At 46.7% G+C, this 23,861-nt stretch overlaps 1 long non-coding RNA gene across 1 annotated transcript; it reads left to right on the top strand.

The window, feature by feature from the left end:
* The first annotated feature begins 1,516 nt into the window (after positions 1–1,516).
* LOC122464788 lies at positions 1,517–21,091 on the top strand. Its single transcript, XR_006289153.1, has 3 exons — positions 1,517–1,528; positions 16,259–16,263; positions 20,929–21,091. It is a non-coding gene; the product is annotated as an uncharacterized LOC122464788 (long non-coding RNA).
* Positions 21,092–23,861: the final 2,770 nt, after the last annotated feature.

The raw sequence follows: 23,861 nt of genomic DNA, 5'->3' as shown, positions 1-23,861 counted from the left end.
TCTTTGTGAATATATGTTTAACCCTTCTGCCAGGTGGAGCCGGCAGCAACCAGGGCCAGGTTCAATATCTAGGGGTTCCTTTTCAACAATACAACACAGAACCAGCTCAAGCCCCCACCCAGTAACCTGGGAAAATTACACACCACCCCTGGGCGCCTCTGAGAGGCAATACTTCCCCTCTCGCAAGCACAGAGTCTGAGTGTAGAAAAGACACTTTTAATGAAAGGAGGGAAATCACCTGACTAATTAGGGAAAATGCCACAGTTAGGATTCATAAACCAAACACTGTGAGCAGGACACCCACCCAGAGTGCGGGGGGCAGAGTCTTCTGCCTCACGTTCTTGAGTTCTACAACCAAAAGGTCCTTTTCTGTGCCCACCTCTGCTCCTTCACCATACCCCACTCACAGTGGTTGTCCTTGGTCCATGAAGACCCATGGTTCAGACGTGCATCTGTGAGTTCACCTCCCACCCAGAGAAGAAGGCCCCTGGCTTGCTCCGCCATCTGAGCACTTGCTCTGGCTGGCCACCCAGGTAGTCACTGTTCCTCTCTGCTGGCTGCCCCACCAGCCGCTGTTCCTCCCTGCCTGGCCGCCCTGCCAGCCGCTGCCCCTCTCCTCCTGGCCGCCCCCCCAGCCGCTGCTCCTCCCCACCTGGCTGCCCCCTCAGCCACTGCTCCTCCCAACCTGGCTGCCCTGCCAGCCTCTGCTCCTCCCCACCTGGCCACCCCGCCAGCTGCTGCTCCTGTCCTCCTGGCTGCCCCGCCAACTGCTGCTTCTCCTGGCCTGGCCGCCCCACCAGCCTCTGCTCCTTGTTTCCTGGCTGCTCCGCCAACTGCTGCTCCACTCATCCTGGCCGTCCAGCCAGCCGCTGCTCCTCCCCGCCTGGCTGCCCCGCCAGCCGCTGCTGGCTTAAATCCATTACCAACATGGGATCCTGTCCCGCAATCTGATCTGATTTGCTCCTCATGGCTGCATGAAGCCACAGCGAAGACAGTGGAAAAGCATGGAGGCACAGGGAGTCTGAAGCACATAGATTGTGGGATCAAGACCCAAGGCCATTACTTTAACCAAGAGGACAAAGGTTCTCTATCCCATTGCTAGCCCCTGAGCTGTCCAGTCAGCAGTAAATGTGTTGCTGGGAAGCACACACTGAGAGCAGAGAGGGTCACCATATCTTTTATTAAGGGACTCTCAGCAGACAAGACAACATGGCAGAAAGACTCAGTCAAACTTTCTAAAGGCTGATTCCCGGCTGGTGTAAATCATCATCAGTTTACAGATTCTGATGGCTGACCAAACAGTGACTGGACTTGATTCAACATTCTATGGGAAGCCAGTGCAGAGTGGAGGACTAGTTTCATCTCCCCTCAAAGCCATTTGACTGGGGAGCCCCATCTATGGAGGCCTGTATCGCTCAAGTCTAGAGAGAGAGACCCCTTCTTTCCTGTCTATCTTTCAGTTTAGATTACTAGATTTAAGGCTTGAGTTTTTAATGGGGCCTGCCCTTTTGCAGGAGCAATTTTGTGCGTTCAGTTAATTGCGAATGGCACCATTTATACACCTAACCAACTGACTGTGTCCTCAGATCAGGTTGTTAGAGTCCCAGCATCTGCAGAGGTGCAGAGTTGGATCTGCAGGAAATGGATGTGTGAATTGACTATAAGGCCCTGCACTGGATCTTAACCTGTGGTCGCTGTTGGTGTGAGCAGGAAGTCGGTAATGATGACCAAAGGGAGGGCAGGAAGGAGTGAAATCCTGGCTCCATGGAGGTGACTGGCAGGTCCTGTGTTCTAATCCTGAATCTGCTGCTCAGATGTCATTTAATAGCTCAGCTGCAGTTTCTCCCTGTGTCAAATGGGAATGATAATACTTCTCTGCCTCAGCAGGGGTGTTGGGAGAATTCATTCATCCGTGCTGAAGCTCTCTTGAACGTACAAACCCAGTATCAGTTCTAAATGCTAATGGCAGAGTGTGAAGTCTACGTCTTTTGTGTATATAATAGTTTCTCCTTGTATCTTTCACAGTTTGATGGCATTTAGGTAATAATAGAAGAGTCCTGCTAATTTAAACACCTATGATTTCTATGGCTCTTAACGGAGATGTGCAATGTGTAGCCTTGGGAAACAATTATCTGTCTTCCATTGCAAAGGTTAATTCTAGGCCTGTATGAGGATCGTAGTGCTCTGTACATTTCTTCCATTCTTTCTTAGCCATCAGAGTTGAAAACGACTTACTAAGTCGTCTAAGTCTATCTGGCTGCCAATGAATGTTTGTTCCCTACAGTACATTTTCTAATGATTTATCCCACATGCTTTTAAGTATCTGAAGCAATGAGGCTTCCAGCACTTCCTTCTTCTCTCAGTGTAAAATGGATTGGTGCATTTACTTTTGTCATCCAAAACAGCTCTGCAGACAGAAAATACTGTCCTTAAAACGAATGGCACGGAAGAAGAGGGGGAAAAAAGCCAATTCCAGTTGATTTGCTTGCTGATATAGCTCTTGTATGGAGAAGGCAACATAATGGGTAATATTTTCATAAGTGACTTAGGAGCCTAAATCCCATTGAAAATTTTACCTGATGAGACTAATGAGTCAGCACAGCAATACCTAAAGTGTAGTTTGTTCTGTGTTTGTACTGCATTTAGCACACTGGGCTCTGATCCATGACTGGGGAACCGTGGTGCTACCTATGCAGAAGAATCAATAATCCCCCATCTGTATGTATCCATCTGCCTCTTGTCTTATATTTAGATTGTTAGTACCATGCGTCAAGGACCATCTTTTTTGTTCTGTGTTTGTACAGCACCTTGCACAATGGGGTCCTGGCTCCTAACTAATAAAATAATAAGTGCCATTATTTTGCTTTCACAAGTAAGGGAGCTGAAAGTGCGACTCGACTTTACTACAAAAGAGTTGAGCATAGGAAAATGTGTCACTGTTGCATGGCAGGGGATTGCACTTGCTGACTCCTGCATGCCGCGACCAGGTAGCCCACTCAGGGATGCCAGGATCGGGAAGACTACTGCTTTGTGTGAGCACACAGTCCAATCCCATTTGAACCCTCTCTAAGCACTGTAATTGCCTTTTAACTTTGGCTGCCCCTCAAGTTGTTACAATGGTTCTTAAAAGCCAAAGCTCTCGGTAGCTATTACTCTCGGCGACATGGTGGCAGGAAATAAATCAATGGAGACACAGCAGTCCGACCAATCGGTGGCTGGCACAAACAGAACACTGCAAGAGTACATTCACTTAAAGCTGCACTTTATTTTCTCTCAAGCATTTGCACACATCTGGAACTGGTTAGTAAACCACCCCCGAAATCAATAATGATCGAAGTCTGGAGTGGTTTTGAAGTGGTACAACAACAGTCATCCAATTGGCCAGTCTTTCAGCTGCTGTTGGGGACCCTAAAATATGTCCATGAAGTGTTCCTGAAGTGCACTCCATACTACTCCCCCTATTTAAGAACATAAAAACATCCATATTGGGTCAGACCAAAGGTCCATCTAGCCCAGTATCCTGTCCTCTGACAGTGGCCAGTGCCAGGTGCCCCAGAGGGAATGAACAGAACAGGTAATCAGCATTGATCCATCGCCTGTCGCCCATTCCCAGCTTCTGGCAAACAGAGGCTAGGGGCACCATCCCTGCCTATCCTGACTAATAGCCATTGATGTGTCTATCCTCCATGAATTTATCTAGTTCTTTTTTGAATCCTGTTATAGTCTTGACCTTCACAACATCCTCTGGCAAGGAGTTCCACGGGTTGACTGTGCGTTATGTGAAAAAATACTTCCTTTTTTTTTGTTTTAAAGCTGCTGCCCATTAATTTCATTTGGTGACCCCTAGTTCTTGTGTTATGAGAAGGAGTAAATAACACTTCTTTATTTACTTTCTCCACACCCATCATGATTTTACAGACCTCTATCATGTCCCCCCCAGTCATCTCTTTTCCAAGCTGAAAAGTCCCAGTCTTATTAATCTCTCCTCATATGGCAGCCATTCTATACCCCTAATCATTTTTGTTGCCCTTTTCTGAACCTTTTCCAATTCCAGTATATCTTTTTTGAGATGGGGCAACCACATCTGCACGCAGTATTCAAGATGTGGGCATACCATCAATTTATATAGAGGCAATATGATATTTTCTGTCTTATCTATCCCTTTCTTAATGATTCCCAACATTCTGTTGGCTTTTTTGACTGACGCTGCCCATTGAGTGGATATTTTCAGAGAACTATCCACAATGACTCCAAGATCTCTTTCTTGAGTGATAACAGCTAATTTAGACCCGATTACTTTATGTGTATAGTTGGGATTATGTTTTCCAATGTGCAATACTTTGCATTTATCAACATTGAATTTCATCTGCCATTTTGTTGCTCAGTCACCCCGTTTTGAGAGATCCTTTTGTAGTCCTTCGCTGTCTGCCTGGGACTTAACTATCTTGAGCAATTTTGTATCGTTTGCAAATTTTGTCACCTCACAGTTTACCCCTTTTTCCAGATCATTTATGAATATATTGAATAGTACTGGGCCCACTGTAGACCCATGGGGGACACCACTATTTACCTCTCTCCATTCTGAAAACTGACCATTTATTCCTACCCTTTGTTTCCTATCTTTTAACCAGTTAGCGATCTATTAAAGGACCTTACTTTGCTTAATAGCCTTTGGTAAGGGACCTTGTCAAAGGCTTTCTGAAAATCTAAGTACACTATATCCACTTAACCCCCCTTGTCCACATGCTTGTTGACCCCCTCAAAGAATTCTAGTAGATTAGTGACGCATGACTTCCCTTTACAAAAACCATGTTGAGCATTCCCCAACATATCATGCTCATCTATGTGTCTGACAATTTTGTTTTTTACTATAGTTTCAACCAGTTTGCCTGGTACTGAAGGCCAGCCTACCAGCCTGTAATTGCCAGGATCACCTCTGGAGCCCTGTTTAAAAATTGGTGTGACATTAGCGATCCTCCAGTCATCTGGCACAGAAGCTGATTTAAATGATAGGTTACAGACTACAGTTAGTAGTTCTACAGTTTCACATCTGAGTTCCTTCAGAACTCTGGGGTGAATGCCATCTGGTCCTGGTGACTTATTACTGTTTAGTTTATCAATTTGTTCCAAAAACTCCTCTAATGACACCTCAGTCTGGGACAATTCCTCAGATTTGTCACCTGAAAAGAATGGCTCAGGTTTGGGAATCTCCCTCACTTTCTCAGCCATGAAGACTGATGCAAAGAATTCATTTAGTTTCTCAGCAATGACCTTATCGTCCTTGAGTGCTCTTGTAGCATCTCGATCGTCCAGTGGCCCCACTGGTTGTTTAGCAGGCTTCCTGCTTCTGGTGTACTTTAAAAAAAATTGCTATTACTTTTTGAGTCTTTGGCTAGCTGTTCTTCACATTCTTTTTTGCCCTTCCTAATTGTATTTTTACACTGCATTTGCCAGAGTTTATGCTCCTTTCTATTTTCCTCACTAGGATTTCACTTCCACTTTTTAAAGGAGGTCTTTTTGTATCTCACTGCTTCTTTTACTTTGTTGTTTAGCCACGGTGGCGCTTTTTTGGTTCTCTTGCTGTGTTTTTTAATTTGGGATATACATTTAAGTTGAGCCTCTATTATGGTGGCTTTAAAAAGTTTCCATGCAGCTTGCAGGGATTTTACTTTTGGAGCTTTTCATTTCTGTTTAACTAACCTCATTTTTCTGTAGTTCCCCTTTCTGAAATTAAATGCTACAGTGTTGGGCCGCTGTGGTGTTTTCCCCGTCACAGGGATGTTAAAGTTAATTATAGGTTTCAGAGTAGCAGCCGTGTTAGTCTGTATTCGCAAAAAGAAAAGGAGTACTTGTGGCACCGTAGAGACTAACCAATTTATTTGAGCATTATTTGAGTTAATTATATTATGGTCACTATTACCAAGCGGTCCAGCTATATTCACCTCTTGGACCAGATCCTGTGCTCCACTTAGGACGAAATCAAGAATTGATTCAGGTTAGTGTAATAATAACGTGTAAATCAAAAAAAGAACTTGTTAAGCAAGCCATTTCAAAGTTAAGCAAGTTCCAAAGGTTAAGCAAGAAGTTTTTCTTAAACCATGAATTAGATAGATGAGGGAGTTTTATTTGGGGGCGGGTTGTTTTTTGTGGGGGTGTTTTTTTTGGTTGGTTGTTTGTGTGTTTTTCCAGAACTTGCATGTTTTGAGGGCCCTGACAAACACATCCCAAAGGGCAAATACGGGTAAGCATCCTGTTTTATCAGGAAGGACAGAGGGTCAGGCTCCCCTCCCACTGCCCCCCCCCCCCCCGCTGCTTACTTAGTTATGCTAAGGCCTGTGCAGAGCCTTCTAAGACCTCTTGACTTAGCTGCTTTTGGCAATAAGCATGATAATTGCTATTCCAATTATTGGTAGTGGTCCACGCATTTTGCTGCTCTGCCAAGATCTCTCTGGACAAAGTCTCCCACTCGACCGCATAAGAACAACTGTGGCTAAAGCTGTTGTGACTCCAGACTCCTGTGGCTCCTGGGGCAGTTTTACATAATGGACGGCAGGACGTCATTCCATGTTATATGGCAACATTTTCCTTCCTGAAAACCATTTTACTCCATTCGGGTGAAGCTTGATTTTTCTCTTCACAACAGCAGCACTTCACCAATGACTAGCATGAGCTCTGCAATAATGTATTTTACGTATTCAGCACCCACTTTATCAAGTATTTCCGCTTTCCTTTCTTTAGACTGAATGGCCGGTTTCAAGAAATAATGACAATCTCCAAGAGCAGATAATAAGAAGCTTCATTAACCAGGTACCCTCTCAGAGTTACAATACACGGCTTTTGTCATTCTGAATAAGACTAAGTCTTTGAGAAAGACAATGGAATATTGAGGTTATTCAAATGACTGACTTCAAAATGGATGCTCCCCATTAACTGATAATTAGTTACATTTTACTGGTAAAAAAAAAAAAAAGTTCATTTCTACCATCAACCCTTAATTGAAACTCTAGGTAGATTAACCTGGTGAGATCTGAATTGCAAATATAGGGCTAGAGAATGGATGCCCTTGTCTTAGGGCTTGTCTACACTGGAAATTTACAGCACTGCAATTTTCTCGCTCAGGGGGTGAAAAAACACCCATCGTAGCTCAGCAAGTTGCAGCGATGTAAAGCGCCAGTGTAGACAGTGCACCAGCGCTGGGAGCTATACCCCTCGTGTAGACTTAGGGCATGGCTACACTTGCGAGTTAGCGCACATTAACGCAGCCCAGTGTGCTCTAACTCACGATGCATCCACACTGGCAAGGCACGTAGAGCACTGCTGGTACTCCGCCTCGGTGAGTGGAATAACATTTGATGCGCCCCCAGGCTTGGAGTGCTCTCAGTGACTCTTTCCAGGTGACCATGTGACAGATTTTTTGTTACCAATCTGCCTGGGCCACAGTTGATCAGGCTGGGGCCACAGGATCTTTTTTGGGGAGGAGATGATGAGGCACATCAAGTGTCTACATTTTAAAGCTTTATCGATAAAATAATAAAATAACAGCAGAGAGTGCTGGGAACGCTCCCACATCACTGAGGGGAAGAAAGAAAGCGTTAATGCCCCAAGCCCTATCCCACTTTCATACTCACGTACGCTACCCAAGGCTGGCCAGGCCTTGGTGTAACGTAAGTCCAAACCGGCTTGCTGTGGCCTTCTCAGTTTCCCAAAACATCCTGGCTCTGGAGACTTTGTTTTCCCTTCTATTGTCCTTCGCTGTAATGGCTCCAGCTCTCATTGTTCCTGCTGTTATCTTTGCAGTTCTGCTCCACTTAGTTTTTCTCTTCTTACGGCTGGTGGGGGGGTTGGACTTTCCCCTTTCTGTCTTGGCAGGTAGCCACTGGCCTTGGGCTGAAGTTAGCTTCTTATCTTTGGACTGAGCTTGTTAGCTGCAGTGTTGAGTTAACCCATTCTCTGCTCTCTTCTTTCTCTCCCTCCCTTCTCGGGCTCTCATAAAGGAAACTTCCGCTCACACACTTTTAGCCCTCCCCAAAATGCTTTGCAATGCTTGCAACAGTGTTAGCCACATACAGGGCTGATCTGCCTTCCCTGGAGACTCCCTGGAGGGGGGGGGGCATTGGGGTGTGACAACCATGCCTCCACACGCCAGGCGATCCTGAGTATGGAGCAATGGCAAGGTGCTGGACCTCATCAGTGTTTGGGAGGAGGAAGCTGTCCAGTCCCAGCTGTGCTCCAGCCGTAGGAATTATGATACCTTCGGACAGATATCAAGGGACATGATGGAAAGGGGCCATGACCAGGATGCACTGCAGTGCAGGGTTAAAGTGAAGGAGCTGTGGAATGCCTACCACAAAGCCTGCGAGGCAAACCGCCACTCCAGTGCTGCCCCCGCGACCTGCTGTTTTTACAAAGAGCTGGACACGATACTTGGGGGTGACCCCACCTCCACTCCGAGTACCACCATGGACACCTCAGAGCACGGTCCAACAAGGCAGAAGGAAGAGGAGGAGGAGGAGGAGCAAAGTGGGAGCAAGGGTGCTGAGGCGGAGGAAGACACCCCGGCATCCCTAGATCCGTGCAGCCAGGAGCTGTTCTCAAGCCAGGAGGAAGGTAGCCAATCACGGCGGCCGGTGCTTGGGGAAGGACAAACACCAGAGGAGGTTCCCGGTAAGCGGCTTTTATTTTGAGAAGGAAGTTATTCAGTGCGGGCTCTTGGGGCGAGGAGGGTTAGGGCTGCATGCATGCCTAGATGCGGAATAGGGCATTAATGTGCTCTCTCACATCGCGTTAATCGGCTTCAGTGATCTCTTCAAAGGTCTCAGCCAGAACCTGGGCAATGCTCTTGCGCAGGTTTCTTGGAAGAGCCACTGTGGTCCTTGTCCCAGTAACTTGTCCACTCCACTGTGCCATGAGGGGCAGGGGGACCATTGCTGCACACAGGCAAGCTGCATATGGGCCAGGGCGGAAGCCATATTGCAGTAGAAGACCCTCCCTTGCTTCCCAGGTCAACCTCAGCAGCGAGATATCTTCCAGGACAAACTCCTGTGGAAAATGTGGGGACAGTGTTCAGTATAGGGGCCCCCTGCCGCTGTTGGCTCTCCCCAAGGCACAGAAACCCAGAGGACAGTACAGCCATGAAAGAATCAGTTCCCTTTGACCCTGTGCTTACTCACCATTTTGGGGCTCCCGTGGGTTATGTGCACTCGCTTTGGGATGGGCAAATTATGCTATTGTGTAGACTGCGCTTGCTCTTAAGTATGGAGGAATCATTGCTCTGTCTGGTGTGAACAATGCTACCTCTGTTAAGTGTTGCGTTTTGACTTTACAGATGCAACCTTGAGATCTCAGCCGTTCGTGTTATCACCGGCCGAGAGGCTGCAAAGAATCAGGAAGAGGCCACGTAGAAGCAAAGAGGACATGCTGCATGAAGTCATGCAGCGCTCCCTTAATGAAAATCAAAAAGTGCAGGAGTGGCAGGAGAGTGAAAGGAGGGTCCGCCAGCAGAATGCAGATCGCCGGCACCAAAGCACGGAGCGGCTGATAAGCATCATGGAGCGCCAAGCGGACTCGATCCAGGCGCTCGTAGCCATGCTGGCGGAACGCTACCGCCCCCCCGCCCTGCAGCCCTTGTCCCAAAACTCTTTCCCTTGTGCCCCCATGTCACCTGCAACCCACTTTCCCCAACATCCGGGTTCTTATCGCCACCAGCTGCCTCCAACACCTGTAGCTTCACCACCCAGCCCTGAAAACTACGACCCTGACCCACTGCACTCAACCCCCATCACCATGCAGTGTAGCCACCCTGAAGTGCAACACTCATTGCACAGCACTCCAGACAGGAAGGCTGAGTATGATAACAGGACATACGCAAACCTGTGATTGTACCGTTCCCCACCCCACCCCCTTGCCCTTTGTGTTTCCCAAGCAGTTGTGTTTCTTTTCAGTAAATGCATTTTCTTTTCATTAAATGGATTTTTTTTCCTTTGAAAGCATGCTTTATTATTGCATAATGTAAAAGATACCTTAGCCCAGGAAAGCAACAGGCACTGCAAGTCAGTGTATCATACGTAGCAAACACAGATTCCTGCTAACATTGGAACCACTGCACTTCACTCCCGTGCAGGACACCAGACGTTACTGGTGGCTTTCAGCCTCAGATTGCTCCCTCAAGGCATGCCCAATCCTTGCAGCCCCGCGCTGGGCCCCTCTAATAGACCTACTCTCTGGCTGTTCAAATTCAGCCTCCAGATGTTGAACCTCTGAGTTCCATGCCTGAGTGAATCTTTCACCCTTCCCTTCACAAATGTTCTGGAGGGTACAGCACGCGGATATAACCGCGGGGATGCTGTTATCGGCCAGGTCCAGCTTCCCATACAGAGCGCACCAGCGGCCCTCTAAATGGCCAAAAGCACACTCCACAGTCATTCTGCACCGGCTCAGCCTGTTGTTGAACTGCTCCTTGCTGCTGTCAAGGCTCCTGGTGTAGGGTTTCATGAGCCACGGCATTAAAGGGTAAGCGGGGTCTGCAAGGATCACAATGGGCATTTCGACTTCCCCTATGGTGATCTTCTGGTCTGGGAAAAAAGTCCCAGCTTGCAGCTTCCTGAACAGGCCAGTGTTCCGAAAGATGCGTGCGTCATGCACCTTTCTGGGCCAGCCTGCGTTAATGTCAATGAAATGCCCATGGTGATCCACAAGCACCTGGAGAACCATAGAGAAATAGCCCTTCCGATTAACGTACTCGGAGGCTAGGTGGGCTGGTGCCAGAATTGGAATATGTGTGCCATCTATCGCCCCTCCGCAGTTAGGGAAACCCATTTGTGCAAAGCCAGCCACAATGTCATGCCCGTTACCCAGAGTCCCGGTTCTTCTGAGCAGGATGCGATTAATGGCCCTGCAAACTTGCATCAACACGATTCCAACGGTTGACTTTCCCACTCCAAACTGGTTAGCGACCGATCGGTAGCTGTCTGGAGTTGTCAGCTTCCAGATTGCAATAGCCACCCGCTTCTCCACCATCAGGGCAGCTCTCAACCTCATGTCCTTGCACCTCAGGGTCAGGGCGAGCTCCTCACACATTCCCATGAAAGTGGCTTTTCTCATCCGAAAGTTCTGCAGCCACTACTCATCATCCCAGACTTGCAGGACGATGTGATCCCCCCCTCAGTGCTTGTTTCCCGAGTCCAAAAGCACCGTTCCACGGCAGTGAGCATGTCTGTGAAAGCCACAAGCAATCTCGTGTTGTATGCATTACTCGCGTCGATGTCATCGTTGGAATCCTCACTGTCACTTTGGATCTTAAGGAGTAACTCGCCTGCCAAACGTGACGTGCTGGCAAGACTCGTCAGCAGACTCCTCAGCAATTCGGGCTCCATTCCCGCAGACCGAAAGGGAAGACAGAGCGCGCAGTACAAAAGACATTGAAAGATGGCGCCAATTGTGGATGGAAGCAGGGGGATTGCTGGGATGCGAACCGATGCATCACGGGGCGTTGGGACAGGACCCAGAATGCCCCGCACCACCACCACCACCCCTGCACCCTTCCCACAAGCCACAGCACCTGAATGGGAAGAGGTGCTCTGTGGGATAGCTGCCCACAATGCACTGCTCCCAATGCCGCTGCAAGTGCCGCAAATGTGGACACGCCAGTGCGCTTGCAGCTGCCAGTGTGGACAGACGGCAGCGCTTTCCCTGCTGCGCTCTACAAAGGCTGGTTTAACTCACAGCGCTCTGCATCTGCAAGTGTAGCCAGGCCCTAGCCCTTAGTGATAGACTCAAGGAGTTCTAGTTATTTAGCTTAACAAAGAGAATGTTAAGGGGTGGCTTGATTATAGTCTATGTGTACTTAAATGGGGAACAAATATTTGATAATGAGATCTTCAATCTAGCAAAGAAACGTCTAACATGATCCAATGGCTGGAAGCTGAAGCTAGCCAAATTCAGACTGGAAATAAGGCATGAATTTTTAACAGTGAGAGTAATTAGCCATTGGAACAACTTAACAAGGGTCGTGGTTGATTCCACATCACTGACAATTTTAAAACCAACATTGGATGATTTTTGAGTGCCCTCTTAGAAATCAATGGCTATTAGACAGGAGGACAGGGATGGTGTCCCTATTCTCTATTTGCCAGAAGCTGGGAATGGGCAACAGGGGATGGATCACTTGGTGATTACTTGTTCTGTTCATTCCCTCTGGGGCACCTGGCGTTGGCCACTGTCGGAAGACAGGATACTGGGCGAGATGGACCTTTGGTCTGACCCAATATGGCCATTCTTATGTTTTATGTTCTAAAGTATATGTGCTAGGAATTATTTTGAGGAAGTTCTATGCCCTGTGTCATAGAGGAGGTCAGACTAGATGATCTTCTGGTCTTGGATTCTATGAAACTATGAATCTACTCACCTAAACAGGGAACTAAATTTCCTATTTCTAAGACACTGACAATGCAGAAGAAAATGATCTTGAATGCTTATGGATCAATGTCCTAAAGCAAAAGTAAAAGATGGAGTGCTACCAAATCACACTAGGGAACAAGATGATTGGATATTAGGAAAAACTTTTTCACTAGGAGGGTGGTGAAGCACTGGAATGGGTTACCTAGGGAGGTGATGGAATCTCCTTCCTTAGAGGTTTTTAAGGTCAGGCTTGACAAAGCCCTGGCTGGGATGATTTCGTTGGGGATTGGTCCTGCTTTGATCAGGGGGTTAAACTAGATACCTCCTGAGGTCCCTTCCAACCCTGATATTCTATGATTCTATGACTAGCTCCTTAAGCACCTATCTATAATGTTTACGGGGGGAAAGATCATGGGGGACTTCAATGTGAATAACATACGCTGGAGGTTGTGTGCTTCCAGTTCTAAAACATCCTCGGAATTCCTAAATATTATTGGTGACAACTTCATAACTCAAAAAGGGTTGTTACCTGCTAGGATGTTACCTGCTAAGCTGAGTTTAGCTCTGCCACAAAAGCTTTAGATCTCCAGGGCTACTACAGTGATCACCAAGCACAAAATTTTACAAAGACTGGAAGAGTAGGTTTACACTTCAACTAGAGCAGTGGTATTTGGGCCTGTGTGAGTTAGCAGCTGGAGAAGAGCTTATCGCCAGAGAGATCAATCACATGAATTTGCAGAAATTTGGACCCCATTTCTAGATACATTTGGACAGAAAAAAGTTGAGAGTGCTCAAAGAATGCCAGGCCTCCACTCCACCTAATCCTGCCTTGTTTTCCCTCTCAGCCCCCCTGGGTCCCCTCCTTCCCTCCTCTCCCTATCCATGTACCTCTTTCCTATTTTATTACAGTCGCCCCCATCCTATCATGGTATTTCTATGCAGTATTGTCTGTTCTCGCCACTTTGGCGAGCTGTAAAGCACAACTGTATAATTCTACTAGTGAGTTCTGAAGCATGTAGTATTTGGAAACATATATAAGCTATGTGTTGTTCACCTTTTAGTACTTTTTACTTTTTTTTAAATAAAAATCAATTAAAAATTAACCAAAAAAAAGGGGGAAATGGCATGATCTGTAATTTTAGGCCTGTCAGGCTGACATCAATCCTGGGCAAAATAATGGAATGGATGATATGGGACTTGGTCAGGGCAGTTTGCTTTCTGTGTTTTGACATCCCATGATGACAATTTGTGTTTTAAAGGTTTAAAAAGCTTTAACTTTTTGAATCTCCATGTCTACTGTCACTAAATAAGTAGCTGACCCTCTCCATTGTCTGACTGGTCCCCATAATGTCCCACAATTGTGAACATTTTGATTGATAAAATTCGAAAAAATGCTTAATCCATAGTTTTGTGCAAATGAGAAAATCAGTAAAAATAAAAAATGCTTAAAATAAACATCAATATTATTGGTCAAAATTATAAAAATATAAACATTGAATTCTGCCAGACCTATTTATTTTCTTCCCTTCATTTCCTAATGAAGATTTCTATAGCCCAGAAAGAGACTGTGGCTGGGGAAATGTTCTATGGAGTTGTTTCTTATTCCACATTGGTGCTGACTAAGGACATGTCTATACTACAACCTTATGTCATTCCCCGGGGGGCGGGGGGGGGGAAGCTGCCCGGGGCTTCTTGCCCCCTGCTGGGAGTGAGGGAAGCTGCCCAGAGTTCTTACCTCCCTGCTTCCAGCTGAGAACCTGGGGGGCGGGGGGCAGCCAGACTCCTGGCAGGGACATCTACGCCCAGAGTCCAGTCAGCTGCCGTGCTCCCGGCAGGGAACCGATAACCCCCGGGGGCAGCCAGGCTCCCAAAGAGGAGATCAACGCACAATCTGGTTGGCTGCCATGCTCCCAAGAGGGAGCGGGGAGCCAAGAGCCAGGAGTGCAGCTGGGCTCCCAGCCATAAGCCTTGGTGCAGCTTGGCTCCCAGTGGGGAGCTTGGGTGGCAGCACAAGCCAGGAGCGTGGGTGGCAGCCAGCTTGGAATGGAGCCTTGAGAAAGCCCAGCTGGGAGCCAGGCACCTTGATTACTTGTCAATTCCAATTTGAAATTGACAAGACAGCTAACAGCCCAGGTAAGGAAAGCCCTGTCTACCCAAACTCTGCATCACCCTAACTTCACCGACATAAGCCCTATGCCTCTTGTGGAGGCATATTATGTCGGTGTAGTAGGGCACTTACATCAGCGGGACAAGGCTGTAGTGTGTACACTGACATAACTAGGTCGACACAAGCTGCCTTACATTGACCTAACTGCGTAGTGTAGAGCAGGCCGGAGTCAGCACAGTGGAGCAAGCAGAAGCAAGTACATTTGAAAACCTGGACTACTACAGGCTTAAAATAGAAATGAGACTAGGTCATTGGTGATCCATTTCACAATTCTGCAGTGGGGGGGGGAGGGGGAGGTTGGGAATATGAATGAGTAGACAAATTACACAGAATCATGAAAGAATGAACACCGACATTCTCACTGATATTATTCGCATAAGACAGAAGGGCTTCACACTCTGCAGTCTAATTCCTGGACAGGGATTGCAATGACACCAGAAAATGGCGTGGTCAAGCTCCCATGCTCATAGAAATTATTGTCAGCAATGAAAACTAATACCAGATTATTCTCTTCGAGCTCACTGATATTTTTACAGCTATTTGTTTTCTATGCCTACTGCTTTTCCATTAAGATTAAATTAAAAGCACCTGTAAAATTGTTACCACTCGTAAATTATGCTAAGAAAGACATGCCGAGTTAAAAAGACATGCCGGGACCAGATGGCATTCACCCAAGAGTTCTGAAAGAACTCAAATGTGCAATTGTGGAACTATTAACTACAGTTTGTAACCTGTACTTTAAATCAGTTACTGTATCCAGTGACTGGAAGATAGCTAATGTAACACCAATATTTAAGAAAGGCTCTAGAGGTGATCCTGGCAATTACAGACCGGTAAGTCTAACATCAGTACCGGGCAAATTAGTTGAAACAATAGTAAAGAATAAAATTGTCAGACACATAGAATAACATAAATTGTTGGGCAAAAGTCGACATGGTTTCTGTAAAGGGAGATCGTGTCTTACTAATCTGTTAGAGTTCTTTGAGGGGGGTCAACAAACATGTGGACAAGGGGGATCCAGTGGACATAGTGTACTTAGATTTCCAGAAAGCCTTTGACAAGGTCCCTCACCAAAGGCTCTTACGTAAATTAAGTTGTCATGGGATAAGAAGGAGGATCCTTTCATGGATTGAGAACTGGTTAAAAGACAGGGAACAAAGGGTAGGAATAAATGGTAAATTTTCAGAATGGAGAGGGGTGGAGAGGGGTAACTAGTGGTGTTCCCCAAGGGTCAGTCCTAGGACCAATCTTATTCAACTTATTCATAAATGATCTGGAGAAGGGGTAAACAGTGAGGTGGCAAAATTTGCAGATGATACTAAACGGCTCAAGATAGTTAAGACCAAAGCAGACTTTGAAGAACTTCAGAAAGATCTCACAAAACTAAGTGATTGCGCAACAAAATGGCAAATGAAATTTAATGTGGATAAATGTAAAGTAATGCACATTGTAAAAAATAACCCCAACTATACATACAATATGATGGGGGCTAATTTAGCTACAACTAATCAGGAAAGAGATCTTGGAGTCATCGTGGATAGTTCTCTGAAGACGTCCACGCAGTGTGTAGCGGCAGTCAAAAAAGCGAACAGGATGTTAGGAATCATTAAAAAAGGGATAGAGAATAAAATGGAGAATATCTTATTGACCTTGTATAAATCCATGGTACGCCCACATCCTGAATACTGCGTACAGATGTGGTCCCCTCATCTCAAAAAAGATATACTGGCATTAGAAAAGGTTCAGAAAAGGGCAACTAAAATGATTAGGGGTTTGGAACTGGGTCCCATATGAGGAGAGATTAAAGAGACTAAGACTCTTCAGCTTGGAAAAGAGGAGACTAAGGGGGGATATGATCGAGGTCTATAAAATCATGAGTGGTGCTGAGAAAGTGAATAAGGAAAAGTTATTTACTTGTTCCCACAATATAAGAACTAGGGGCCACCAAATTAAATTAATGGGTAGCAGGTTTAAAACAAATAAAAGGCAGTTCTTCTTCACACGGCGTACAGTCAACCTGTGGAACTCCTTGCCTGAGGAGGTTGTGAAGGCTAGGACTATAACAGGGTTTAAAAGAGAACTAGATAAATTCATGGAGGTTAAGTCCATTAATGGCTATTAGCCAGGATGGGTAAGGAATGGCGTCCCTAGACTCTGTTTTTCAGAGGGTGGAGATGGATGGCAGAAGAGAGATCACTTAATCATTACCTGTTAGGTTCAATCCCTCTGGGGCACCTGGCACTGGCCACTGTCGGCAGACAGGATACTGGGCTAGATAGACCTTTGGTCTGACCCAGTATGGCCATTCTGATGTTCTTATGTTAAAAATGCAATTTTTCTTTCACACTGTAATGTTTTTGGGTCTTGAGTATTATAACTCTCGCAGGGATACATAGAGAATTTATCACTGAACCAGCTGTAGTCTAGTTTCCATTGTCCTTCAGGTATTCCACCACCACTCTGCTTACCTTTGACTAGGCTGTCAAAGTCACACCTGGGGAGTAATGTCCTGCCTTATTTTCTTGCTCTTCTCTTCTTTGATTGTGACTCAGGATGCAGGGGGGAGAGCAGGACCCCAAGCTCCCCCTCTATGGGTGCTCTACACAGCAGCTGGGAGGTGTCGTTCCCAGCTTGGGTAGACATATACACGCTAGCTAATGCCTAAAAGTAGCAGAATAGCCGCAGTGGCACGGTCTGGACACCCAAGTACGTACCCAGGGGGTTGGGCAGGATTGTAATAGGGTGGCTAACTTGAGCTGCCACGTGTGCCATGGCAGCCACACTACTATTTTTAGCATGCTAGCTCATGCAGAGCTAGCCCGTGTCTGTCTGCCTGTGCTGGGAAGCACCCTCCCAGCCGGACACATGCTCTGGCTGCAGCAGGGAGAACAGCACCCCAAGACTGCAAGCAGGCAGGGAGCAGGATCTGGATCCATTTTACCCTGTCCTCATACACCGCCCCAAGTAGCTAGCCAGGTGCACAGAATGGAGTAAGTTGGAAAAGGGTTGAAATTAGCTCTCTGGCCTGCGCCTGGGGTAGCCCAACGACCCACTTACTCAGGGCTGAACACTGATCCCTTTATGCAGCAAATTAAATGTAATAAAATAATCCTGTTCCTTGCCAAATATGTTAAGGTTGCAAAGTTAAGCACTGTGGAACAAAAGTTAGTTGTATGCGATATCTTAATTTTGCCCCCTTGTGTGGATGCATTATGAGACAGTCTTTAATTATACAAATTTGAAAATAATACAATATCATATACAACGTGTCCTAGCTGCTCTTAGCTGCTCACCTGTAGCCTCTTTTGTTGTACTACAAAGTCAGACCCAACACTGCCGTGGGATGAGTACAGTTACCCGGCCCTTTCCAGACCAAGTAGATTTCATTGGCATGAAGGAAAAATATTTCCTGAAATAGCAAAATAAATGCATACATAAATACGTGTATTTACCAATGTAGATATATGCAAAAATAGGTTTTAATTATTTCCTGTTGTTTAGCGTCGCTGCTAACTACGGCTAGAATACAGTTACTATGTATAGCTATTATTATTATGTATAAATGCACAGACACCAGAATTAACTTGTCACACTTAATTTTAGTCAAAGTCTTTCTTTCCATCCCTGATTCAGAAAAGCACATAAGCATTAAAGTCAGTGCAACTTACGCACCTGCTTAGCGTGGACTTAAGAGCTTTGCAGAATCAGGGCCTACATTGGCTAGAATGAACATTAGCCCAAAAGACCTTTTCCTTGCAGCCATGCTGTTAGACATTATTACACTACCAAAGACCATTTTCTTTTAGAATCCATCCACCTCTACACAAAATATCCCCTGCAAAAAGGGGTTAATCTAGACTGAAAACAGCAGCTCTTTTTAACATCACTCAGCCTCTGAATGGTGAAATTTAAAATGGAGCAAAGGAGATGGTACTGATTTTTACCAAACCTTTTTAGTCTGCCTTTAATTCAGTTCAGTACAAGGCTCCCAGTGAAAATGAGGGATGCATTTACAGGTCCCCTCTTTATAATTATATGGTCCACATCACCACAGTAGCTGAGCATCTCCCAGATATTTATGGATGTAGCTTCGTGACCCAGTATCTCAGTAGGACAGAGTGATTAGCTCCATTTTACAGATTAGGGAACTGAAACATGAGATGAAGGCTCAGGTCCCCAGAGTGATTCAGGTGCGTAACTTCCATTGATTTGAATGGGCATTAGGAGCTTAAATACCTTTGAGGATCTGGGCCGCAGTGACATTTCCACGGTCACACAAGGGGTTTGTGCAGAACTGAGCCCAGATCTCTTGAGTCCCAGCCTAGTGCCTTCATCACAGCTTTCCTCTCTTCTCATTTCCCCCAGTTTCACTGAGGGGACTGCATTAAAGTATGGAATGATTCTGATATTTGCAAGTAGGGTGTGGCCTCCATAGACTTTATAATAACAGCTGTTTCCCCTTTCATTCTTCACTGTGGTTATGTACTCTAATATAAACTCATTAAATAATGAGCAAGCTTCTGTTGCTTGTATCTTTTCCCTACAGTAGCTGATTTTCCAACACTATATTAAATTATTAAAACTGACAGAAGTTTTTCAGTCTAATTTTGTTCACAATATACACTGTTTATTTATGATTTATTACATTTCACTTGGTATATACAATTTGTCTCTTTCAAGGTCTATTTCTAGTCAGGTTCATTTTCTACCTCTCCTGCAAATACCCTAATATTTCCCAGCTACCGTCTCTGGGGCACCCACTGTGGATCTGAGAAGAAGTCAGTCGCCACATAGCATTGATTCTCTTCCTTGTTTCCAGCTGCTCCTGCAGATGCTCAACACTGTTGCTGTTGTTTAATGAGATTATTTCACTGACCTTTCTCTATCACACAATGGAGGGTTTTAGGAACACCAGCCTTTCCTTTTGGTCTGCCTTCAATATCAGCATGACGCCCCATCTCTCTGAGACGGTGTTGGAGATTCTGTAAGAGGGCAGGGTCTTATATGAATAATATACAGAGACAATGGAAAAGTGCTGAGAATATCACCGGTATCATGAGGTATTTGGTACATGAACCACCCCTAAGACAAATGAGACCAGCGGTGAATGCTACCTGGACATGGGCAGTGTTCTATCTGCGAAATCGCTGCTCAACTGAGCTGAAAATGGGCTGACACTGTGTACAGGGCACAAGTGATGCTTTGAACTGGAATGTGCAAGAACCGTGCATCTCTGTCAGACTGAGGCATGTTTTTAAGGGAAGATGAGGCACCTTGAGGGGTCTGTTTTCTGTGATTCGTGCTGTGGGATCAACACTCATTTTCTCTTTTCACAACAGCTCGGGGAAAATTGCATCTGGACAAGGAGCTGGCTGTCCAGGCCAGTCAGTAAAGCAATTGGCTTAAGGGAGCTAAGTCCACAGGACCCATTTGTAATAATTTTGTGCAGAACTGGGTCTCATGAGGCACGGGATCAAATTGCAATGGCCTTTGAGGGGTTTGCACCATGGGGCACAGAATCGTCTCATGATAATAGCTTCCCTTGAGAGACTCTGCATCTTTTGATGCAGCATCCCTTTCAGATGGCATCTCCCGAGCACGTGCATACCACCAGGGGCAGGATCCGTCAGAAGTTACTGGGATCACTGGCTGAAATTCTCTGGCTTGTGTTAGACAAAAAGGTCATTCGAAATGATCTCCAACGGTGCCCTGTGGTCTGAATATCTGTGAATGAACTCTTGGACACAGCTCCCTAAAACAAAGAGTGAGAGATCGAAACACAGCGTAAGAAAAGATCTGAATGGGAGAAGAGAATGAAGGGGAGACACACAGACCAAAGGGCAGAAGATGATAGCAGTTGGCCAGTGTTGTCGGTAGCTACCGGTGTGGTGCTCCGCTCTTGTTCAATAATAACAACAGTCAGCTGCGTGCGTGTTCCCCCTGTGTGCTGCCCCAGTTCTGCGCAGATAGCTAACACAGCAGACCCCCAGAGAACCCGCAAAACCCACAGACTCTAGTAAGGTACAAAGGAACCCAAGCCAGGTTTATTGTCAAACGAAGCACGGTAATAGTGCCCTACAGACTCTACAGGGCATACTACAAATTTGTGCTCCCTGGCAATGGACACAGCTCAGTCAGTGGCGGGACACTCCACTGCCCCCGAGGCTGGACAAAGATATGCGCTCTGGGACCTACTTTTATACCGTTGCAGGACAGATTACTCATCATAGGTCAAACGAAATCTATCCATCATGTTGTCCTTTTGACCCTGTCTTTAAGATGCACCTGCCTGTTCCTTGTTATGTCTATGGAGTGTCTTGCCGCCATCTTGGCGCAAGTTCCTCTCATTAGCCCTTATGTGTGAGTGTGCACATGCCTCCAACAACCTTTTCTTGCCAACGTCTGTGAGTGGGACCTGCCTCTGGCTCACAGCCCAGCTGTGCTTATCACTGCCTGGAAATACTTTGGTTCAGGCTTTACTTTGGTTCAGGCTTCAGGCCTCGGACTGGGCCTCTGATACAAGAACTTATGTTTCAGGGCCTCCTCTTACTACAGCCAGAAAACCTTCCCCTCCCCCAACCTTTGTAAATAAACTTTGCTGGAGCCCAGCTCTGAGATAAGTTTCTCTTTCTCTTTGATGAAAACTAAAGGTTTGAGCATCTTCTAGCCCAGAGCTGTCATGGAAATTGGCAGAGGGCCAAACTGTGACAGAGGGGACCACATTTCTCAGGGGCCTTGTGATGGGGTGTACTCCCCACACCAGCCCCGTAAGAGCTGAATAAGGCCAAGTGGACCCAGTTAAGCTGCAAAAGGCAGAAATTTAGGCTGTGTGGAGGGAGTTAATTAGAAAGAAGCTCAGCTGTGAGGCATCAGGCGGGGCTTCTAGAAAGCCAGGAGCAGCAGGAAGGAAGCTGGCAGTTCCTTTCCCTGAGGTAAGGGAGAGCAAGCCTGGTAGGAAAGGTCCAGGGGTGAGAGCAGTAAAGTTGGCGTAGATACAGACCTTAACCCTTCACTACAGGGCCCCAGACTGGAACCCAGAGTAGAGGGTGGGCCTGGGTTCCCCAACCAACCACTGCAGAGTGGTGTTACTATGGGCAGTGGATACAAAGACTGCCAGAGTGACATACTCAGGGTGGTGGGCATGAAGATTGCCTGCTGCTGCTTGTGGAGTCCTTGAAAGACCACCCCAGAAAGGGAAACCACTGAGTGACCTGGCTGGAGGGCCAAGTCACAAAGAGTAAGCAGCAGCTCCTTGCATGAGAGAGGGGCTGCAGGCTGAGAGAGTGACACAGAGTGATGGTGTGCAACCGCAGGAAGGGACGTTGGTCTTGCAGAGCTAATCCCCAGAACTGCCAGAAGGAACTGCTATCCAGCCATGCATAGAGCACCCAGCTGGAGGCCTGTAATACCCCAGTGCCTACCTGGGGCAGGGGGTGAGAAGGCTTCACTAAATACATGTAAGCAGGGTCTGAATGAGCTCTCCCCTGACATCTAGTGATGACTTGGGGAAGAGGGCTTCAGGAGCTGACCTTGTTTGCAAGGACGCACGCATTCTGCCTCGGTGAGCTGCCTGATGGAACTGCTTTGCCCAAATGATCACTTTTGGTGGGCATTGGATTGCAAGCCACTTTGTTATTGGCTGCAGGGGTACTAGAGGGTTGTTTCCTTGTTGTGAGAGTCAAGGGTAGTAGAACTGTGCTTGGCATGCCCTGATTGAGGGGTTCACCCTCAACTGAACCGTGCCCGCTAAGCAGTGCTAAAGCCTAGTAGAGAAGAAAGAGGGTGGGGAGAGGTACCAATACTGGAGAGATAGGTACTGCCTGGGGGTCCTTGACACCATTTGATCCTTCTCTGTTTCTACTGTGTAATAACAGAGCTGATTAAGACTCAATTGAGAGTCTTTTGTTGCTGAACAATAGAGCTGAGATCACTGATAACCATGTGTAAGCATTAGACCTGCTTTGGGACAGTGTGTCTGGTGCAAGAGACTGTCCAGTCTGCACTAGCAGTGAGGTTCCCCCACTAACAGCTGAAATCACTGAGGGCTGTGTTAAGTGGTGGGACCTCAAGACATCCCAGAGGGTGCAGAGCAGAGCAGTGAGCAGCCAGTGGAATGGTTGGCTGGCAGGGCGGAGCAGATGACAGCAGAGCGAGCAAAGTGCCTTCCCTCCCTTCTCCCCACCCCAGGGTAGGAGGTGAACTCCTGCAGATGCACCTCTGAACTCTGGGTTGTCACTACCCAAGGAGAAGAAGTGTGAGTGCGGTGTGGTGGAGAGAGACGGGAGGGGCACATTAAAGGAACTTTTGGTTGTTGGACGTAAGAACCTGAGGCAAAAAGACACTGCCCAAAGTACTCCGGGGTGTGGGTGGTGCTCGTTGTTTTATGCTTCTGAATCCTGCTTGGGGCATTTTCCCAAGTTAATGCCGGGTTATTTTCCTCCTTTTTATTAAAAGTTTCTTTCTACGCTCAGACTCTGTGCATGTGAGAGGGGAAGTACTGCCTCTCAGAGGCGCCCCAGGGGTGTTTTGTAATTGCCCCAGGTTACCGGGTGGGAGCTCCCGCTGGTTCTGTGTTGTCTTGTTGAAGAGGAACCCCTAGATATTGAACTCGGCCCTTCTCACTGACGACTCCAATTGGAAAAAGGGTTACAGGCACAAATAGACTAAATACACCCATGTTAACACTTGTCAATTATCGTCAGCGAACCTTCCCTGCGTTCTCGGGAACAAATCCAGACCCAGTTTCCTCAGGAGCTCTGAACAGTTTCTCAAAGGAAACCAAGAGTCCCAGGAATGCCCTTACCATAGCAGTGAGGTGGCTGACGCTGTTCTTCCTCAGTCAGTGAGGTCACCGGAATTCCTGGTGGGGCAGATAAAATGAGAGAACCGGGTATGCTACGGTTTGATTGAGGGGAGCCATCCAGCTGTTTCCATACCGGGTTTTACTGGTTCCTCTGAAGCCTCCAGCACCTTAATAATGAGAATAAGAAACTGGTGAACAGGGCACTGATTCTCTTGTCGTTTTGTCCCAACAGCTCCACAGCCCTGCATTGGCCTGGGGTGCTTTCCTGATGGCCAGTTTGGTTCCAGTTCCCTTTCATTCCCTCCTGGGCTTTAATTCACTCTCCTGTGTGCTGCCCGTCTCTAGGCGATAGCCAGGCCTAGCTCACTTTACATACAGTAAAATTTAGACAGGGCTGGTGTTGAACATCCTCCATGTGCCTCTACCCTTTTGGGAGCACCAGTATGAGGTCATCTGAGTCCTTACATACCTGGCCCCATTGTGACCTACTTGGTT

Source organism: Chelonia mydas, chromosome 2 (assembly GCF_015237465.2).
Source record: "Chelonia mydas isolate rCheMyd1 chromosome 2, rCheMyd1.pri.v2, whole genome shotgun sequence".
Classification (NCBI taxonomy): Eukaryota; Metazoa; Chordata; order Testudines; family Cheloniidae; genus Chelonia; species Chelonia mydas.
This window is presented reverse-complemented; position numbering and strand designations above follow the sequence as displayed.